The 19,094-nt window shown below is 32.1% G+C and overlaps 2 long non-coding RNA genes across 17 annotated transcripts in view; one reads left to right on the top strand and one right to left on the bottom strand.

The window, feature by feature from the left end:
* LOC141460698 (uncharacterized) overlaps window positions 1-19,094 on the top strand; it is a 61,808-nt gene that overhangs the window by 24,801 nt on the left and 17,913 nt on the right. For 11 of the 16 annotated variants that reach the window (XR_012462295.1, XR_012462287.1, XR_012462286.1 and 8 more), the window contains 4 exons: window positions 644-3,643; window positions 7,871-9,245; window positions 15,885-16,039; window positions 18,770-18,892. This is a non-coding gene — a long non-coding RNA (uncharacterized lncRNA). The remainder of the gene's footprint in view (window positions 1-643; window positions 3,644-7,870; window positions 9,246-15,884; window positions 16,040-18,769; window positions 18,893-19,094) is intronic. The other 5 variants (XR_012462289.1, XR_012462290.1, XR_012462288.1 and 2 more) reach the window with 5 other exon arrangements.
* LOC141460702 (uncharacterized) lies at window positions 8,456-14,074 on the bottom strand. The gene is made up of 3 exons (XR_012462303.1): window positions 13,548-14,074; window positions 8,678-8,943; window positions 8,456-8,596 (listed from the first exon to the last, which is right to left on the bottom strand). It is a non-coding gene; the product is annotated as an uncharacterized lncRNA (long non-coding RNA).

Here is a 19,094-nt window from a genome sequence, read left to right as displayed (position 1 = left end):
AAGTTCCTATTGTGGAAAAGTTGCCGAAACTTTTAGTGTAAGAAGCGATGTTGGTAACCATATCGAAAGTCAAGTTGAGGTTCCTACATTATTTTGTATTGAAATTTTAAAAAATCTCAATTCCGAAAATTGCACATGATTGCTTTTTTATTTAAAGGTAATTTTTAATGATACTGCTTTTCCAGTAAGAGAAATTGACCTAATCGTTGTTTCTGATGAATTATTATCTCTGAATTACTATCTTACCGGCGGAAAGATAAACAAGTGGCTAATAATGATTTTCTCGCCCGTCCCAGGCTGAGGTGTCCACCCCCCCCCCCCCCCTACAATTCCTTTGTGGAATACATACTATTAAACAAAATCCTAAATTAGGACATAAGAATAACTTCATGAGTTCGCTAAGTAAACATAATGTAATTTTATTTTCAACTCATTCCAATGTAAATTAATCAGAATATCCTATTCACTTTAAAAGACAACTAAACAATGAGAAACACCCGCACGACATTGTCTTGACACCTAACATATAGTAAATCGCTCTCTTAATTAATTAAAATTAAACTAATCATGTGTTTTAAGAAGTAAATAACTAGCACATTATATTTTTGAATTAATTCATATGAAACTTTTATTATTTGTACAGGTTGTCCGTAATGTACAGTGAAACAGCCCACATAATAGTCTGCTTCACATCCTGCTGGCGCAACCATAACTGACTTACTGGACTGTTTCTATAATATAAGAATGAAATAAAGAGGCACTCACCATTAGGTTATTTTATAATTATTATTGCTTAAAGGTGAAAAGTTTTCAGGTCATATTTTGCTTACCTCTAATAGAAAATAGAAATAATTAAGTAACCCTAAATATAACAAAATACATACTGTTTGTACAGGTCAAGCTCTTTGGTTCTTAATGCTTCGTTCTCCACGCTGATTTCATTGGTAAAATTGGATTTAATTGCCTCTTGGGCGAGTATTGGTATGCACGCATATTAGGGAATAATTGGGATATTTTGAGCTCAGGGATGTCTTTTGATTTTTTATGCAGGCCAGGAAATTGCAATTGGTGAATGGCCTTAAGGTTTTTCTCAGGGAGAGGATTTGGAAAGGGGTAAGGATAAGAGTCCTTCAGGCACCCCAGTAACATAATAACACGGAATTATTGTCTGCTGAAAATGGAGTATTTCAGTGATGTGTGCAAAAAATTAGAATTTCTCTTAGAAAGATAGATTGATGGAAAGCATTTTCTTAAGAACCAGCTCTAAAAAATAAGAAAATTAACCCTCCTTCATTTCTCTGATGTACCTAAAACACCAATCAATTCAAATAGTCCTTAGCAAAACTAGGATTCAATAATTCTAACGTAGATCCTTAAAACATTTAAAAACAATAAAATTAATCTTCTTACACCACTTAATGTTAGCTTCTGTTTGAATTCATCATAAATACAATCGATGCTTCTATTTTATTCAAATTAGTGAAGTTCAGGTAATCAGTAAACGACTTTCCTCCTAATTATACACTCCCCAATTATTTCCCGTAGGAACGCGTTAATAAGCTTCCCTCTCAGCAGTTACAGTTAGGTGTGAGAAAATCTCACCAAAAAGACGATAACTATAAAATATTTACCATTGTTCAATTATGTGTGTACAGTTATTAATTTTTATATATATATATACATTAAGAAATTAGGTATAGAGTAAACAGATTTTATATTTCTTGTTGTTAGAATGGATTATAATCGGTGTTATTAGCACGAGTTTCAATGCCAGGGCGTCCGGGTCATTTTATAATGCAGTTTTTCTTTTCTTAAAAAATCAGCATTTAATTATTAAGGTCTTTGATTTATTTATTTATATTTACAAATTAAATGTGTGCCACTAAGAGCTATGCATTTATTGAGACATATTCCAGAGAGAGATCAGTTCTTCAAAGATCTTGATACAGTATGGGTTCGGTCTTCTAGAAGATGTATGCTCGCCAAGGTGATATGGGATGTTGATGGCAGTCTGTGAATAGAATATCACAGGTATCGTTGGAAAGACCCTAAACAATTATAACAAACTTTTTCTTTGACTGGAGAACGATATATTGTCGATATATTTCAAATGTTCAAAATTTCAGATGTTGACGCGCCTTAAATTAAAAAAAATAGAATAATTTTAAAACTGTTATTAGTTTTATTATGAATGTTTTTTAGTTCCATATATAATGGGAATAATAAAGATTAATAATAAGAAAGTAAGTTATTGCATGGCAACTTTATTTTTAAAAATTCTCGTAGTGACTTCAAAATATTTACTTGAAAAGTAAAATTTGCCTTATATTAATTGTGTTACTAGAACTTTTGTTATTTAATGAAATGTAGTTTTAAACAAGTATTGAAGAATTTACTTATATTGTTTGAATATAATAATTTGTTTCCTGTTTTCATAAATAATAACGCGTCTCAATGTATTATGTTCGAGGTCGCCGTAACATAGGAGAGACCTCATCTATTGCAAGTGATCGATTTCGTACGTCTAATACGATGACTATCAATAACTGAACCTCTATGAATTTTAAATTGCTTTATATTTATTTTATTCCACAAGTATAGATATGTTATATCGCTCTCACTCAATTGTTATAATCATAAACAATTTTTTCCTAATTTTAATTTTTTTCTTTCAAGAAGACTTCCATTTTTAAAGATTTTGACGTCCTCGCCAAAGAAGTAGCCTAGCAACTGGATCCTCACTGAATTGCAGTTTTAAGAATTCAAAACTAATACCAACTTGAAAGCAAGGTTAAAGGTAGAACCCCTACTGGAAACCGCTAAAAAAATGGTAGATAAAGTTACCACTCATGTACCTTACCTCACGTAAATGGATAAAACCTTTAAACCTTTGAATCAAAGATCTCGGCAGAGCTTCGAAACGATAAAGAAGGATAATCTTGGAGCCATACCTTAGATAAATTATTGAAAAGAAATGTGAGATGAAAAGTAATTACAGAACTGAGTTCAAGAATAGAGAATGGCAGTTTTATTAACCCTCTACTTTTTCGGTCAGAAGAAATCGGAATAAGGTCTAATTATATTAAAGAAGAGGGTCTAATTATAAGATTTTCAGCTATAATTTAAATTATCTTCTGTGAAAACTCTTTCTAGAAATTTTATGCGACTATTTTCATGTCCTTTTGCAACATTGAGGAAAAGTAAAAATGTGAAGATTTTAATTTGGTAATCAAATTGAAATAGTGAAATTAAAATAAAAGATTACAGTTTCAGTTCGTTTATAATGTAATTGAACTCACATAACTGCTAGTAACCCTCCAGGTAAAAACATGTACGTCATTAATACTTTGCTGTTTCAGCAATCAAATTAAGGTCACTTGCCCATGCATTTTATTTCAATTATTTCATTTAAAATTTTATTTTCTTGTCTTCAAAAAAATTATGTAAAACAAGTTTATTTTATGATTCTAATTATTCAGTTATATATTTTTTTTGCAGCAGCAGCTTAGCTAGCTTTAGCGAACCAAAATGAATTAGTAAATTTATTAAGAAACTAAAGAAACACATAAACAAAATAAAAGAGATCAAATTAAGAAACCAGAAGAAGCGGACCAGTTTTCTACGAAAGACTGGAAAGTTAGAAGTGAGTAAAAATGTGATTCATCTGTATCAGAATTAAAGAATAATGTGTGATGATAATATGATATCTTGCCCTTCTTACCGTGAAGAAGGTTCTTCAGTGACCGTCGAATTGAGAAAGCCAAGGTTGGCCTCCTCTCCCGTCATTCACCACTCTTCCCTGATTCTTAGACGACCACATCAAGCATCTTCTTCCTTTTCCACTCCGTCGAGCCGCTTTAGGCGAGGCCGTCTCATTTTACTCGCTCTTTCAAAGTGTCAACAAGGCCCTATTGTGGATCAGGTTTCCCTTCATTCTTATTAGGGGCACAGGCTACTACAATGAAGTAGTCTTTAATACCCACTATATCTTCAACAGAAACAATCTCTAGGAATATTTACAAATATTTTATTTATTAACTTTTGTTCAGGCCTTTTCCAATCACTTTTGTGCCCCCTATAGCGCAGAGCGCCAGTTTCAAAGCCGAAGAGTTTCAGTGGATCAGTAGTACTTAAAAGTATACAATAATTATACTTTTGATGATTTTTAAAGTTGGTAACTAAGTTATGAACTGTTACTAGTGGCATAACTTTCTTACTCCGTTAAATATAAAATTATCATAGAATAACGTTTATAAGGGTGATAACGGTTATTATTAACTAAGCCATTTTTCTTTAACATGAATTTTAATGTAAAATAAAAATTTAATAAAAAAAAAGCATAAGTTAATTTTGCTCAAAATTAATGCACATCTTATTGCTCTAGAGTTGGTTTACAACTTTTATTTAAGAAATTTTTCCGGAACAGTTTGGTTGTAGGGCGGGACTCTGTGTATAGCACAGGTCAAACTGGCGGCCCGCGGGCATGCGGACCCGAGGTATTTTTTTGTGGCCCACGATGTGCTGAAATAAAATTAAAATAGAAAAAGTTTTTAGGAAGGAAATCGAGACATCATCGTACACACAATTCCTAGATTCCGTTAACTACTGAAGACGAGTATTCACGTGGCCCAGGGCTTTTCATGTGGGCTTTTATAAACGCGCTGACTTAGTTCCAGAGACGTTTGGTAGCCATATGTCTGCCACTCTCAGTGGAATTCCAGAATGATTCGGTTTTAAAACACGAAGTAGGAATTCCCAAAATATATTCTTACATAGGTGATAAATATCCAAAAATGTTTGTTCTACAAATTTTGTGATATTTTTGGAGTACGTTTTTATGTGAGCAACTATTTCCGTCAATGAAATTAAATAAAATGGCATATAGATCAAGATTGACTGATAAACATCTATTTGCCTTAATGAAGATTGTCTGTTCTCGGTCTCTGAATCCAGATATTGAAAATTAGGAAAAATTCGTAAATATGTTGTAGCCCGCGTGAATCTTGCCTGTTGCAGCAAGTGGCCCATGGTTTAATTGAGTTTGACACCCCAGATACATCTTCTGTACATTGAGACACATTTTCCCGTTAGCATACCAGTTCAGTATAATGCACTGCTCTGCATGTTTTATATTATAAAGGGAGTTAAAAATCATGATATAATTCCGAATTCGCAGAAAATTCCAAAAGTACCGAGAGTAATACACACACTCACACACACACACACAAAAATGAAGGATTTTTTAATTTTATAAATTATTTCGAAAATCTCTTTAAATTTTCTCTTAATGTTCAGACTTTCTTATATTAAAGGAATTTAAAATTGAACCATTACCTTTTGCTAATGAATAGATTGCAGATATTAGTCATATTAGTTCAGATATATCAGTAGTGTTCAAAATATGTTGTAGATAAAAAAGTTAGTCAATTCTCACAAAATTAATGAAGAGAAAAGCTTAGGAAATAATTAAATATAATTAATGCATTAAGAGAAGAGGAAAAGTAACTCACATACAAACGCACGCAATTATGTAGTGGTTACTGATTTTATTGTATATGTGTAAACTCCCCTTTATGTATAAACAATTAATAAAATGTAGGCTAGTAGGTTTAGTGGTTTGATGGAGCTAACATCGCCTACTTAACGGGTTGCGCTATGGAACTAGTTACACCAGAGAGACTTTCTAACCCTCTCCACATCATTATCAAGCCATTGAGGTTCACTAACTGTCATTCCAGCAAAGAGGAAAAGATGTAGATCTATGCGTAAGGTTATTCAAGGAAAACTCTTGGCAAAAGTGATCCACATAGAACTATTAGAAAATAGTAGTTGATTGAAAACAACACAATAACAACCCCTTTGTGTTGTTCTTTTTTTTAAGTAGTTGATTGTTAGGCGTTCTTTTTGTCTTTGCAGGGTGGGTTCATAAGCTACAGGGAGTCTTTGTTTCCTACGAGGATACCAGCTTAGTAAATATTTTCACTGCCATCCTTAACATATATACCCTACTGGCAAGACCTTCGAAGATAGTTAACGTGTGCACTCACACTAGGATTAGTTAAATTTTAGATCTCCGCTATCCCCGGGGGTTAAGAGAGGCTCGGGACTATATAGGTTAAAGATCACGTGGAGGTTGCGGGTTCGAGTCCAGAATACTTTCTTTAGATTTTCATTTTCTTGGAGCTTTTTACAGCTTGATGGGCAATGTGATTAAAACTAGAGACTTTCCAAAACTTCTGCCCACAAGCTCAGTGTATGACACGTCTTAATTAAAATTATCGCAAATATGGTTGAAGTTATGGAAGCATGTTTTCACTATTTTTTGGATCTTCTTTATCAATCAGATTCTATTAATATTTGTAGGTTGATTACTTTTTATTTTGGTAGAACAATAACAACTACTAATGGCTTACAACAAAAGAAAATATTTAAAATATTAAATGATCTTTAATTTATAAACTCGTATGTAAACATAAAAGCTACATTAATGTATCTACAAGAATGCGGAAATGATTAATAAATTTTATCAGAAAATTTGATAAGAGAAGTTGTGCAGCTTGTTTATTGAACTAAACCAATCCATATATGGTATGGTCTTTTTACCTGACTTGTTCACTTCCATTCGCTACTCCTGCACAAACACCAGTTTTATCATCTTAGGAATTAACGCTCCTATTTTTAGAACTCTCAGCCTGCCAATAATTAGAGTAGATATATTTAGATTAGGTTGTACAACTGAAGTACAAGTTGTTTTCTAAAAAAACATTTATTTTTTTCCACCTCCCTTTCATTGAAATAAACTTTTTTGTTTTTATTTTTCCTCTTTGAAAATATGAGTAATCATTCTTTCTATGTAAACCCAGTGTTGAGTCTTTGAGTAATGTCAGAAACACATGTTTTTATGTGCTTCCCTTAAGCCTGTCTGAAAAAGTGGTTTTTAGGAATTGATTTCTCTCTCTTTCTAAAAAAATTAAAAAAGTTGACCAAGGTACGATTCTCTAGAACTTTCTTGGTCTGAGCAGGCGGTAGGGTCACGAAACAATTTTCTTCTGAGAGACTAAAGATAGAAGAATAAGAGAATTAAAGCAATCCGGAAGGGTCATAGAAGAGTATTTCCAGGTTTAAGGTTTGTAAAGGTGATAACCAAATAGTCACACAGGAGTAACTCCTCCCGCTGAGTAGATGTAACTTTTTAGTGTGCTTGAGTAACACGCATGAGCGGCCAGTCAGAAAAAAATAAAATAAACAAATAAAAGGGTGATGAGCCCTGTGCATCGGAATAGTGATGAGTCAATTAGGGAAAATGTGTATCTAGTGCCTGTCTCATATTCCCATTTTTGTGTACGTCTTAAAATGTTCGAAAGAGATAGATATGTTCTCAAAGTAATGCTTGAGGAATCTATAGCAGAAGGATTTCTAACGATATTGTAAGCAGGTCGGAAAGCTGATCTTGGGGAGGACTCACAGGGATTGCATTTGGTAGGAGGAGGGAAGAATGATAGTCACATTATACACAATACCAATTTCCTCACTAATATAATAATTTAAACAATTTACATTTAGTATAGGTTCTAGAATGGGACTCGAAAGTACATATCATGTTGGTGAAGTTCGGCACAAAATTACCAAAGGTCTTTTTGCTCTAAACCTTAAAAAGGTAAAGCGAATTGAGTATATTGTTAAATACAAAGTTTAAAGGAAATCACATGACATGAACGAATTTCCTGAAAGTTCATTTTTCAGATAGTGATAAGCATTTATTTTATAAACTACATATATAAAGTTCTTTAACTTACATATTTCAGTTCTTTTGTTACAAAGAATTTATTTAGGGAAAAATTGATTAAAAAAAATATTGTTTTTGTTCCAGGTATCCGAGAGAAAACCATCAGTTTCCTGTAATCGTGGTCATTTGTATGTAACTTTTGCTAGAAATCTAGTTCCAGAAATTTAATAATATTGAAGACATTTAAATATTAATTACTAATTCTATATCTAATCTATAGAAAACTTATTATATAAATTTGTTTAAAATTGCAACCAGAGAGGGATTGAAACCAGATTCTTTGTTTTTAAATATGAACTACCAGCTTAATTACTTTTTAGCCATTATTGACAAATGTTCTAAAATGACCTAGATTTTCTTTAAATGAAATTTTAAAGTTCCATTACATAAGTAAATTCCAAATTTGGTAATTTATTATTTTGCTACTACTGAAAAGATACAGTACAGCGCTGGGTACCATTTTTTCGATAACTATTTCTCTTTTTAGATCGTTATCTTCCCATACTGATGTCTAGAAATTAATTTGATCAATACATTATTATTAAACAAAGTAACTTAAACGGGGCTTTGCCTCACTGTTTTTTTTTATTTTAATTAAAGTTGGTATTCACGAATTTATAAATATTAGATTTTATTTTGCAATGTTCAATATTGTAATGTGAGACAGGTATTTTGTTCGTGAACTTGTAAGCAGTTCCAATTCCATTTGTTGCTACTTTTAATGTAATAGTGAAAATGTTTATTGTAAAGTAAGTAAATTGCTTCCACCTCCGTCCGCATTAAATTTGGTAGTTGGATGTTCAGCTCCATCTGAAAAAAATATAAATTTCAATGTAAAATTCTTATTACTTTTTTATAAACGTGCTTATGCAGTTCGGAAAATTCACATACTTAATAAATGTAATTGCTATGTTTTCTTGGTTTTGCGTTTCTCGTAGCCTTTTTGACTTGCTGTTCTTAGTTATCTTGAGAAGATAAAAGCTTCCTGTATGTGTAGTTCGAAGTTGTTTATCACAAAGGGTTCCTATCGTGTTACTTGTCCACTATAATTTCCTTATATGTTTTATTTCAATAAATATTCAATGTGTTTTTTTAATATGTGCAATAAATAATAGGAAGGATTTTGTAACTTCAGCGTACAGCTCTAAGAATATTTCCTGTGAAATTTGAATTTGAAAATTCTACAAACTCCTTTAGTAAATAATATATATATATATATATAAATCATAGTAAATTGCCTACTTTTTCAGGCGGACTTTACGTCCAGCTACCAATTAGGTGCATGGACGGAGGCGACTAGCAAACGTACTTTACTGTATATTTCTTTTATTAACCATTAAATAAAATCCAAGGCCAAGACCAGGAATCGAACCTACAAGACCAACAATACATATTAGCTTCGCAGGTCTCGCCTCTTAACCGCTCGGCTACCGTGGCGCTTACTTTTTGTAATTTAGTTGTAAGTATTCGTTGTGACGTAGTTATAAGTTTACTTTGTAGCTTAGTAAAAAAAAAAAAACGTATATTTATAATATACAATCAGATGCTAATACAAAAGTTTCTCTCACCGCATGTTTCACAATTTAATTTTCTTGAAACTAAGAATGTAAACTTAGTATATTTGATGCAATATTATACACTGGTTCACTTTAGTTTATGGAGATACTGTTCAAGGAAGCATGAGGTTACAGCTCTCTTAAATCCCCTCTAAAAATTCTTATTCTCTGAGAAAGCGTTTCAACCAAAGTGATACTAGCATTATATTCCACGTTATATCAAAATTCATATGGAAATGGCCATTTTGATTAGCCAAAAAATTCAAGAAAACTCAAGGAAAAAAACAGTTATTATACATACGCAAAAATGTAAATGTGTGGGCGTATGTATATAACTGTTTTCAACTCGTAATTTTTGTTAGATATTTCATATTCACTTTATCATACCGGATATACTTACCCTGTACTTTACATTATACCCTCTAATAGCCCCGCCTAAATAATGGGTCTTAGAAAAAAGATTCAATTTAAAGTAATAGCTTTACGTGGGCGGAATAGTATACCTGGTTTGAAGAATACCGTTGGAACCGTTTTCAAGAAAAACCCAATAAACTGGAAAGTTTGATACATAAATTACACTTACGGTGGTTGATTTTGTTTATAAACTATATATCAAATTGGAACTTTTTTGAGTGCTGAAATAAACAGATCAATTTGTAAAAACCATTTAGGACTCAAATTGTGTATTTCCGCCGAAATCAGCACGATTTTCTCCTAAGAGGGTACGAGAAGTAAAAAATGAACATAGCTAGTTGTTAAATCTCTATCTTTTCTTATAGTTTAAAATAAAAGAAGACAGATGATAATCTGTTTTTATTGAGAATTAGAGTGTGAAATGTAACAAATGATTACTTAATGGGCGCGCATTCCAGGACTGACTCATCAGATTTTTTTTTATTTGGCACTTCCTTGAAGATTTATTAATAAAGTGGTTATACAGTTAGTGGCGATCTTCTCCAGATATAGAAGATTTTAAATACTAGCACAACTTTCAAAAGTCCAAGCCGGAAATGTTTGTTCTAAATAAAAACATGTAAAAAGGAAAATTATCTTAATCTCAACAGTTTCAGTTTTTGTTTTCTATTTAACTTTAGCCGCTTCAAGATCGAGGTTAAATGACTACCAGACCTTTAAATGCAATTTCGGCATCTGGATAGATATCTTTTGTTATAGATGTTATCAGGGAGAATAAGAAACAATTTTGTTTCTGCACCCCAGGTCGCGAACCCAGACCATTGCGCTATATGAAATGATTCATGGGTACAGTAAAGCTAATGGGTTATGCATTGGACTTCTACGCAGAAATCCAAGCTGCCCTTAGATTTTCTCTTACTAATTTCCATTTACTGCTCATTAAGTAAAGTAAAGTAATCGCCTATTTTTTCAGGCGGGGCTTAACGTCCAACTACCAATTAGGTGTCGTGGACGGAGGCGACTAGCAAACATACTTTACTGTAAAATTTCTTTTATTAACCATTCAATAAAATCCAAGGCCTACAGACCGGGAATCGAACCCAGTATCACAATACATCTAAGCTTCGCAGGTCTCGCCTCTAACCGCTCGGCTACCGTGGCGCCTTATTGCTCATTATATAGTGATGATTTGTAACGAGAGAACACTTGCCAATTTCAACTGCTCTCTGAAAAAGCTGGACTCAATAACCTCCGTGGATGTGCCCTAAATTTAACGAATAATAAATTTGAATCGAAAATATTGTAGCAGATTATGTAGCTAATAAAATCTTGAGTTTTAGTTCCTCTTATAACGTGAGAAGAAGTAAAGAAAACATTAGATCGAAGTTAATAAAATAATACAATAAACAATTACAAATACATTTTTTGGTTCTATGTAAATGTTCTGCAGTATTAAAGAAAGAGAATCAAGAAAAGTGGAACAAATCCAACATTTCGGGGCCAAGTAGTGTCCTTGACTGACAGAGAGAGAAATTAAAACAGGCCCTCCCTACCAGACTTGCCTTCCTCACTACCAAGCAAACATGAATGAACTTTAGTCTGCATAAACAATTTTTTTTCTACAAGCAGAGAGGTATAGTTCAATCTAAATATACCTTTGCAAGCTTAATGTTTAAGCTTTCCTAGGGCTTAGTAAAGAAATCGATAGGTGCAGGCGTCAATGATAGATAAACATTTCTACAGATTTATTCTGAATCATGATGATGATTCTGGTCATTGTAATAGATGCGATTATAGACATCTATAAAACTTCCATCTTGGGGTAAATAAAAAAAATAAGTGAACAGACAATTAAATTAGCATTTCATTCATAATTACATTTAAAAAAAAACGTATATACCTACTTATTTATAAATCAGTAATAGACATTTTTCTAAACATTACCTGTCTACCTGACCATTTATGGCTCCCCAGGCCTAATTCATTCCATGGAGTTGGTCTTGAAATGATGCTGTTTGACCATTGCTCTGATTTTTTTTTTTAATTTTGTTATAGAACAGTTTCTTTCACAACTCTAGGATGAGCGCTCTTATGACTGTTAAATGTAGTAAGTTATTATAATTTATTGTTGTATTAGAAAAGATTCAATAATAATCGAACTTGTTTATACGTTAGTAATTATGCCTATCTGAATTCGGTATAATATAATTAGGATGTGTCAGACCTGCTCAATGAGTCTAGCCCAACAGTCTGGGTTGCAGGTTCTCCAAGAAATGTTCTTCGAGTTTTTGGCCACACCATCGAGCCATCTAAATAGAATCTGTCGATCTTCGTTCAATTCAGGAAACTTGAGTACCACAAGCCTTCTCTTCTAGATCCTTTGTTAACGTCCATTACTAATATCAGTACAACCTCGCAAGTCTAGAAAACTTTACGATACGTACGACTCGGCTTCACAAAATCCTTTATGTAATTTTTTGTTTCTTCTTCTTTTCAATATCTCTCTCTCTCTCTCTCTCTCAAGTGGATACAAAGTTGTACACGCCTACACCTAGGACTGCAACCTATCAAAATTCTTTTTATTTAAAAGCTTGCAGGTTATGGAACTCACTTCCGATTGGTTTGCATGCAAAGTCTGTCAATACAGATATGGCCCGTTTGTGAAAGATGGGCTTATAAGGGTTTTGAATAATCTTGTTTTTTCCCTACTCAATATGTGATGTTCATAATATTAAGCAAGGTAACATATATTAGTAGCCATGATACTTTTTTGATCTTCTGTGAGACTGGGGGAGGAAAGTTGAGATTCGAAAATGTTTGATGTCTAGGTAATTTAGAAGAACCAATTGGTGGGAAGTAGAAGCTGGAAAAGAGGTAGGAAAATTCTTTCCTTCGAAATATAGAAAAGCCGATTTACATATTTTTTTTAGAAGGGATTACAGAATATATATATATATATTACGGATTACATGATATCAAAATAATTGATAAATGTCTTTTCGAACACCTAAAAATGTTGTTGAACATAGACAGCATAAACTTGGCAGAAACATTGAATACAAAATTACTGGTAGTATACAAGATATTGTTTTATGAAAAAAGTGAAATAAAATCTCTCTTAGAGAAATCCACATCCTCACTTAACTTCTAAAATAATTTAATAATATTACAGTACTTTCCCTTTGAGGTATAAAATAGGGAGTACTATTTTATTAATCTGCAAGTTTTTATCGCTTTGAAATGCCCTTGATTTCGGAATACCTAATCCGCACACTCTTGTACCTCTCTCTTTCTCTAAGTGCATCTCAAATTTAAATTAGTTGAAAAAATATCTAATTTTGATATTCTGCACGATAACACAGGTGTAATATCTTGAATTCGAAAGTAATTCTCAATGAAGGAACTCGACATTTACTGAATAATAGTCTGTTGTGATGGAGTGTTAACGATGAAATTAGTAGGTCCCATTTGTATGATAAGAGAACTGTCTTCCTGCACAGTTTACAATTTTTACAGTCTACAAGTTAACAATTTTTTTTTTTACCTAATTTAAAAAATAAATATATAAATAAATATGCGAGAGGAAACATTTATGAATTTCGGTGGTCCGTTCAAGGAAATGAAATTCTACAATTTTGTCGCCAAAGATCAGAATCTTCATTTGCGACTTTCTCCTTCCTTTAAGGTCATTGCAGACCAGTAAGATTCTCTTTAACTTCTCTTACTTTAGGAGAAGAAAACCCGCAATATTATAATTTTCGAATTTGAAATTCTAGCAAAAGTATACTTACTCAAGTGTGATCTTTCAAGCACTGACAATAATGTTTTCTCAAGTTCGTCTTTTTGAAGAAATGCATTTGTATGTATGTATGTATACAACATTTACTATTAGATTGTTTAGGTTATACCAGGTGGAGATCGAGCAGTGAAGGTTTCAAGTTTTAAGCCCGAGTTGTACTGTGGGTTAAGTTATTGACACATGTTCCAAAAAGTCCCCAGTAAGTTTTGTAGACTTTTCAAGCCAATTCAATGCTTGTAGCTTCACTTTTATTTGAATAGTAGTTATTATTGAATAAATTAAATTGAAATTGGCAGGCCGCTTTCTTAAGCTTAAATTAAAAGTTTACCAGATAAGTGAAAGTCTACAGGCAATGTGCCGAAGATAAACGTTGGAGACGCTTCAATATGGAACAGGTATTTCGTTCCGCAGATATTTTGGGCCACTATTTTGGATGTTCAGTAAACTAATATCGGGTTTGTAAACTTTATCGGGATTTTGAAATCTGAATGATTTATGAATTACAGTGATCGAATCAGTGAGTTTGTTGAGTCAATTGAAACTAGTAGAAATGTTCTTTTACATACTTAAAGGCACCACACAGTAGCTGACAAGTTAGAGGCGAAGATCGAATTGTGTTAAATTGGGTTCGATTCGTGAAGTTGGCTTTGGATTTATTTTTTTATTTAATGTATGTATGTATGTATATTTATTGCTTTTAGAAATACATCATAGTAAAGAGTTACGAGTATTCAATTTACAAAAGAAATTTTACATAAAAGATAAGAAAAAAATACAAATAAAAGAAATACATGAAACTTCAAGAAAAAAAAAAAATAATAATAATAATAAGACAATAACAAAGCTTTGAACTAATTTGTAAGAAAATCTCTTAATTTTAATGATTTAACTACATATAAATAAATATCGTCAACCTTTTTAACATTATCAATAGTTAGTAAACAACTAATTCTTTCCTCAGAACTGTTGGGATTAAAATATTTCAATGTTAAATATGAGACATTTCTAGCAAATTAGGTATGTCTGCGAGCCGCCTCCGTCCACACCTGATCGGAAGTATGACGTTAAAAGCCCACTCAAAGATAGGCTTACTTCATTAAAATTCTTCTATATTGCATTAAGAATTTTATAGCAGTTACACCAAAATTAATCTATTTTGAGCTTTACATCTTAGCTATGTCAATAGTCTCGGGTATATTGTTCCCTTTATTGTTGTTTTAGTGATCATCCAAGCAAAGAACAAAATAAGTACAGAACTGTATTTTGAGCTGTTATCTTTTTTTCGGCTATTTAAAGATTAAATTTTTGTAAAGATTTGTTATAATTAATAAAATCTTTATTTTGACCATAAGTTGGCGCTATTGTTTCATTTCGGTAGTTAGTGAGTCATCGCGTTATTGAAATCGTTATTAATGGAATTGCCATTAATAAGGTGTCTCCTCTCTATTGAGTCACTATATCTATCAATACTGAGTATTGCAAAATCAGTTTCCTGACTCAGCCGTGAATGCCATGCTGCCTTTTTAACAAATTAATTTATTAAACGGTTAAAAAATTAATAGATTAAACAAGATAGAACATGATTAAAATTAATTGCTTTTATAAAGTAGTAATAAATCGTACAGCAATAAGTAATTTTACACGGATGCGTAAGTATGGTCCAAATAAAGAAGATTTTTTTTTTAATAATTATTTTTGCCCATTTATTTAGAGGAAAGTAATCTTTAAAAAACACACACATGTATTATCACTGAATTCTTCTTACCATAGAACTTACAGAAATGACTCCAGCACTTTAGCCCTCACTTGTAGAGATAAGTTAATGCGCACAACTTTAGCAAACTTACAGTTACAAAACATTCACTTTCACTTAGTCATTTCAAATTATTTTCGTCTGCTTTCATTTTACAAAACACTAACTGATACTCAAAGGAACCACAATAGAACTACTCCATCACAATGGGTCTGGATTTATGTGTACGTAACCTGACACGTATATTTATAAATGTTTTAATTGTTCAATTTTTTATATTGGAGAGACTTTGGAGATAAATAGGATCTTTTGTGCCTCAAGTTAGTTAGCAATCTTGTTTATATCAATTCACGGTTTGTTGAATACGGGCATCATATTTCAAAGATACTTATACCGTATTATTCAGTGCACAACTAACTCTTATCTTCTTATTGATACATCGTTGGTATTATTGCTCGATCTTTAACGTTTTGGAAGAGCGGATGTAAACTTTTAAGATTCTATTGAGTATAATTTTAGAGACCTTTTCATAACATCAATTATTATTTTAAGGTATTCTATTACTTCTACTTTCAGGATGTTCTAATAAACGATTGATTTCACTCTGTTTTATTACGAAGATGATATCTGAAGATGATTTAAACACTTATGTCACCAAAATAAAGGAAACATCATTGAAAAAGGTCTCTACTTTAAAGCAACTGTAATCTATAACAAAGAAGTAAAGTTTGGTAAGTTGCTTTCATGTTAGTAAAATATTCTTATAATGAATTATTCACTACAATGTTTAGGAGGTCTTCGTGAATTGGAAATTAAAGACAATTTAATATTTTTCAGCAATTTCCTAGTTTGAATGCAGATAGAAAACCATACTAAAAGTATTTGTCATTAAATTATTATCATCAGCTTTATTTTAATAATTTAGATTATTCTAATTATTCTTGAGTCCAAGGTGGAGATAATTATTACCAGTAGGAACCGTATATTTTGTAATGGAAGTTTAGGCGTATGTCACAGATTCGTAGATCCCTTAAAATGTTATTTATCTTAATAAACATTTCCATGGAAATGTTTAATAAAAAGTGGTAGGATAATAAAAGAGTTAATTTGAAGAAGGTAGTAATTTTCAAGGAACTCGAAAAAAAGTGTTAATATATTTCTGAATGTCTTGAGCCAACTTTATTCTCCGTGCCCTCTATCTTACAGGTAAACGCTTTAAGTAAATCTAAAATCTAGTTGCAATGTTCTCTTGAATCTTGCAAAAAATGGTCTTACGTTTCGGCTTTATATCCTGAATCTGGGCCTCCTTTGATAATTGCTTGCCACTCACTTTTATTTTGTCTCCTTCTTCTGACATCGTTTTATCTATCAATAGTTTTGTAGAAAACCATTTCCCAACATCATTACGACATGATCCAACTCCTCAAGTGAGCTTCTTTAATAAAGGTCATCAGATCAGGATCACTGTACAATTCTTGTAGCTAACCTTTGAGAATATACTGAAAATATCTGATTTGGAGGTGAAATCGTTTGGAAAAAGAGGTTTTTACAAAATATTTTCTATGTGCGAAAGTGTATCCACCGTAAAATCTCTGAAAGTTCATATTTAATATTTCGCTCATCTACTGTCAGAGCCTCTTTTTTTTACCATAATGAGGTTTCGGTCAAATATCAAATATAGTTTACTTCAGTGATTCATTTTTCAATCTTTAAAGATTTTTTTTATAAAACAAATCAAGCGTACCAAGTAAAACTACATTTTCGTTTTAATTAACTTTTGAAATTAACACGACCTAGATATTTGTATTTTTATAAATAAAGTTTCGGAAGTTGTCCAATTAATTCAAATATTTATTAAAACGTAGTGCCTACTAATAAAACTGAAATATGGGACTAAAAATAGAAGGAAAAGTAAATTCGTTGATTAACTTAAAAGTGATACATGAGGTGAGAGTTTGAGACAGTGGGCCACAACGGAAAGGAACAGATCATGGTTTTAAAGAGCGCTGTGTTGCCAAGTTTCTTCTCCAATCTTCTTTCATCGATATCCCTCTTCACCGGAACAAGACACCTGTTCTCCGTCTAGTAACTTTACGTTCGTCCTACATCATAGTAAACTCTACGTTTTTTTATTACCACAAATAGTTTTTTTTTTTTTTTGTAGAAAATAAGGTCAAAAAATGTATGTGAATAATCGCACATACAATAAAAATGCTCCAATTAGAAATTATTTTGTAGATTTCATTAAAAGAAAATGTGTCTTTTTGTTTTATTCATTCATTGGTTAGTGTTAGATGATGTGAATACGTCCTTCATTCATTTGCCTTAGTTTGCTGCTTAAAATTTAGTACTTTACTATGTCTGAAGATATCTAATTAGATTGGTGTATGCTATTATCTACTTAATTTTGGAAGATTGTATTGTTTAATTTATTTTTACAAATATAGTCTTGAGAGATTTATAACGTCCCTAAGGTGTAGTAGAAAAATATGTTGAACGATTGGCTGTAAAACCAAATCGGGAGGTTACAGTAAAATAAGTTGAAGAATAATAACGGCTGTTAGATCCCTGTTGCCTAACAAGACGTTTGCTAGGCTGGAATCTTTCGGTCATAGAATGCTGGTGTCAGTTGAAGGAATGACAGGAAAACTGTCAACTCGTTAGAACGTTTTGATGGTTAGTCTGCGCCCAGGATACCAGCATGTCCTGGTGGAGCAGGATAAGAATAGAGAATAATAATGATTGCAGGTCAGGGAAAGGGGTAGGTTAGTGGTTAGTGTATTGTACTCCCACGTGAACATCACTGGATTAATTCCAGCACACTTCCTGTATATTTTATCACAGGACAGCCTAATCTGTAATGGGAAGAAACTTACTTTTTAGTGCACCATTGCACTAAAAAGTCTGCAAACGTCATTGACTGATGTAGCAGAAGATAATGAAAATGAAGTCATTCTTACCTATAACTATCATTACCTAAGTGGTTGTTTCTTCTTGAGAAGTACACCTTTTATTTCATTAATTTTGAGTAGCCTGATGATTAGCAATGAATGAATAGTACTTATATTCACTTTGGTGTTTGAAAACATTGGAAAATCGAAGGTGCATCTTTAAACGGTTAAAGATTAATTAACAATAGATTATGATTATATTATCCTCAGAAGCTTAATCAGTTTGACTTTTGTTTTCTAAATTAAACAAATGAGAAAAAGATTAGCTAAGTGTTACTGGTCATTGCTCTGGACCCCATGAGAAATTAGCGGCGTAGCCTAGCTACCTTTAGATATACTCTTTCAAGGACTCTCTACCACCCATTGTCCGGAGAGGCACAGGATTGCCCGTTGACATTCTGTCAGAGAGTAAAAGAACATTGTTCGGAAGCTGGCAGTACACTATGAATACTCCTGACGCTAATGTTGAGAAGTAAAAATAAATTAATGTATTATAATTAAAAATTGCAGATTAATCAAGAATTTCAAAGGTTCCCGTTTGGATCAGGTTCGTCGAAGCCACCGAATAAGACTTTTCGGATTTACCAATGATAGAAGAACATGGTTCGAAAAATAATCAAAAACGTTTTATATGTAAGTTTTTTTGGTACTGTCAATCATATTTCGATTTTTATTAACGTTTTGACCATTGAGACTAGTAAAAGAAAATTAGAATTAAGCAAATTAACACAAAATAAAAAGTGGCAAGAAGATTAAAAAAATAAAATAAAAAGAGATATAGAAAGGAGTGAAATGTAGACACTGTCTGCATTATGTTGGATAGGTTATTAACCTC

Source organism: Rhodnius prolixus, unplaced genomic scaffold, assembly GCF_049639745.1.
Source record: "Rhodnius prolixus isolate KJV_2025 unplaced genomic scaffold, Rpr scaffold_6, whole genome shotgun sequence".
Classification (NCBI taxonomy): Eukaryota; Metazoa; Arthropoda; class Insecta; order Hemiptera; family Reduviidae; genus Rhodnius; species Rhodnius prolixus.
The sequence above is the reverse complement of the archived record's forward strand: the minus strand, read 5'-3'. Positions and strand labels throughout refer to the sequence as shown.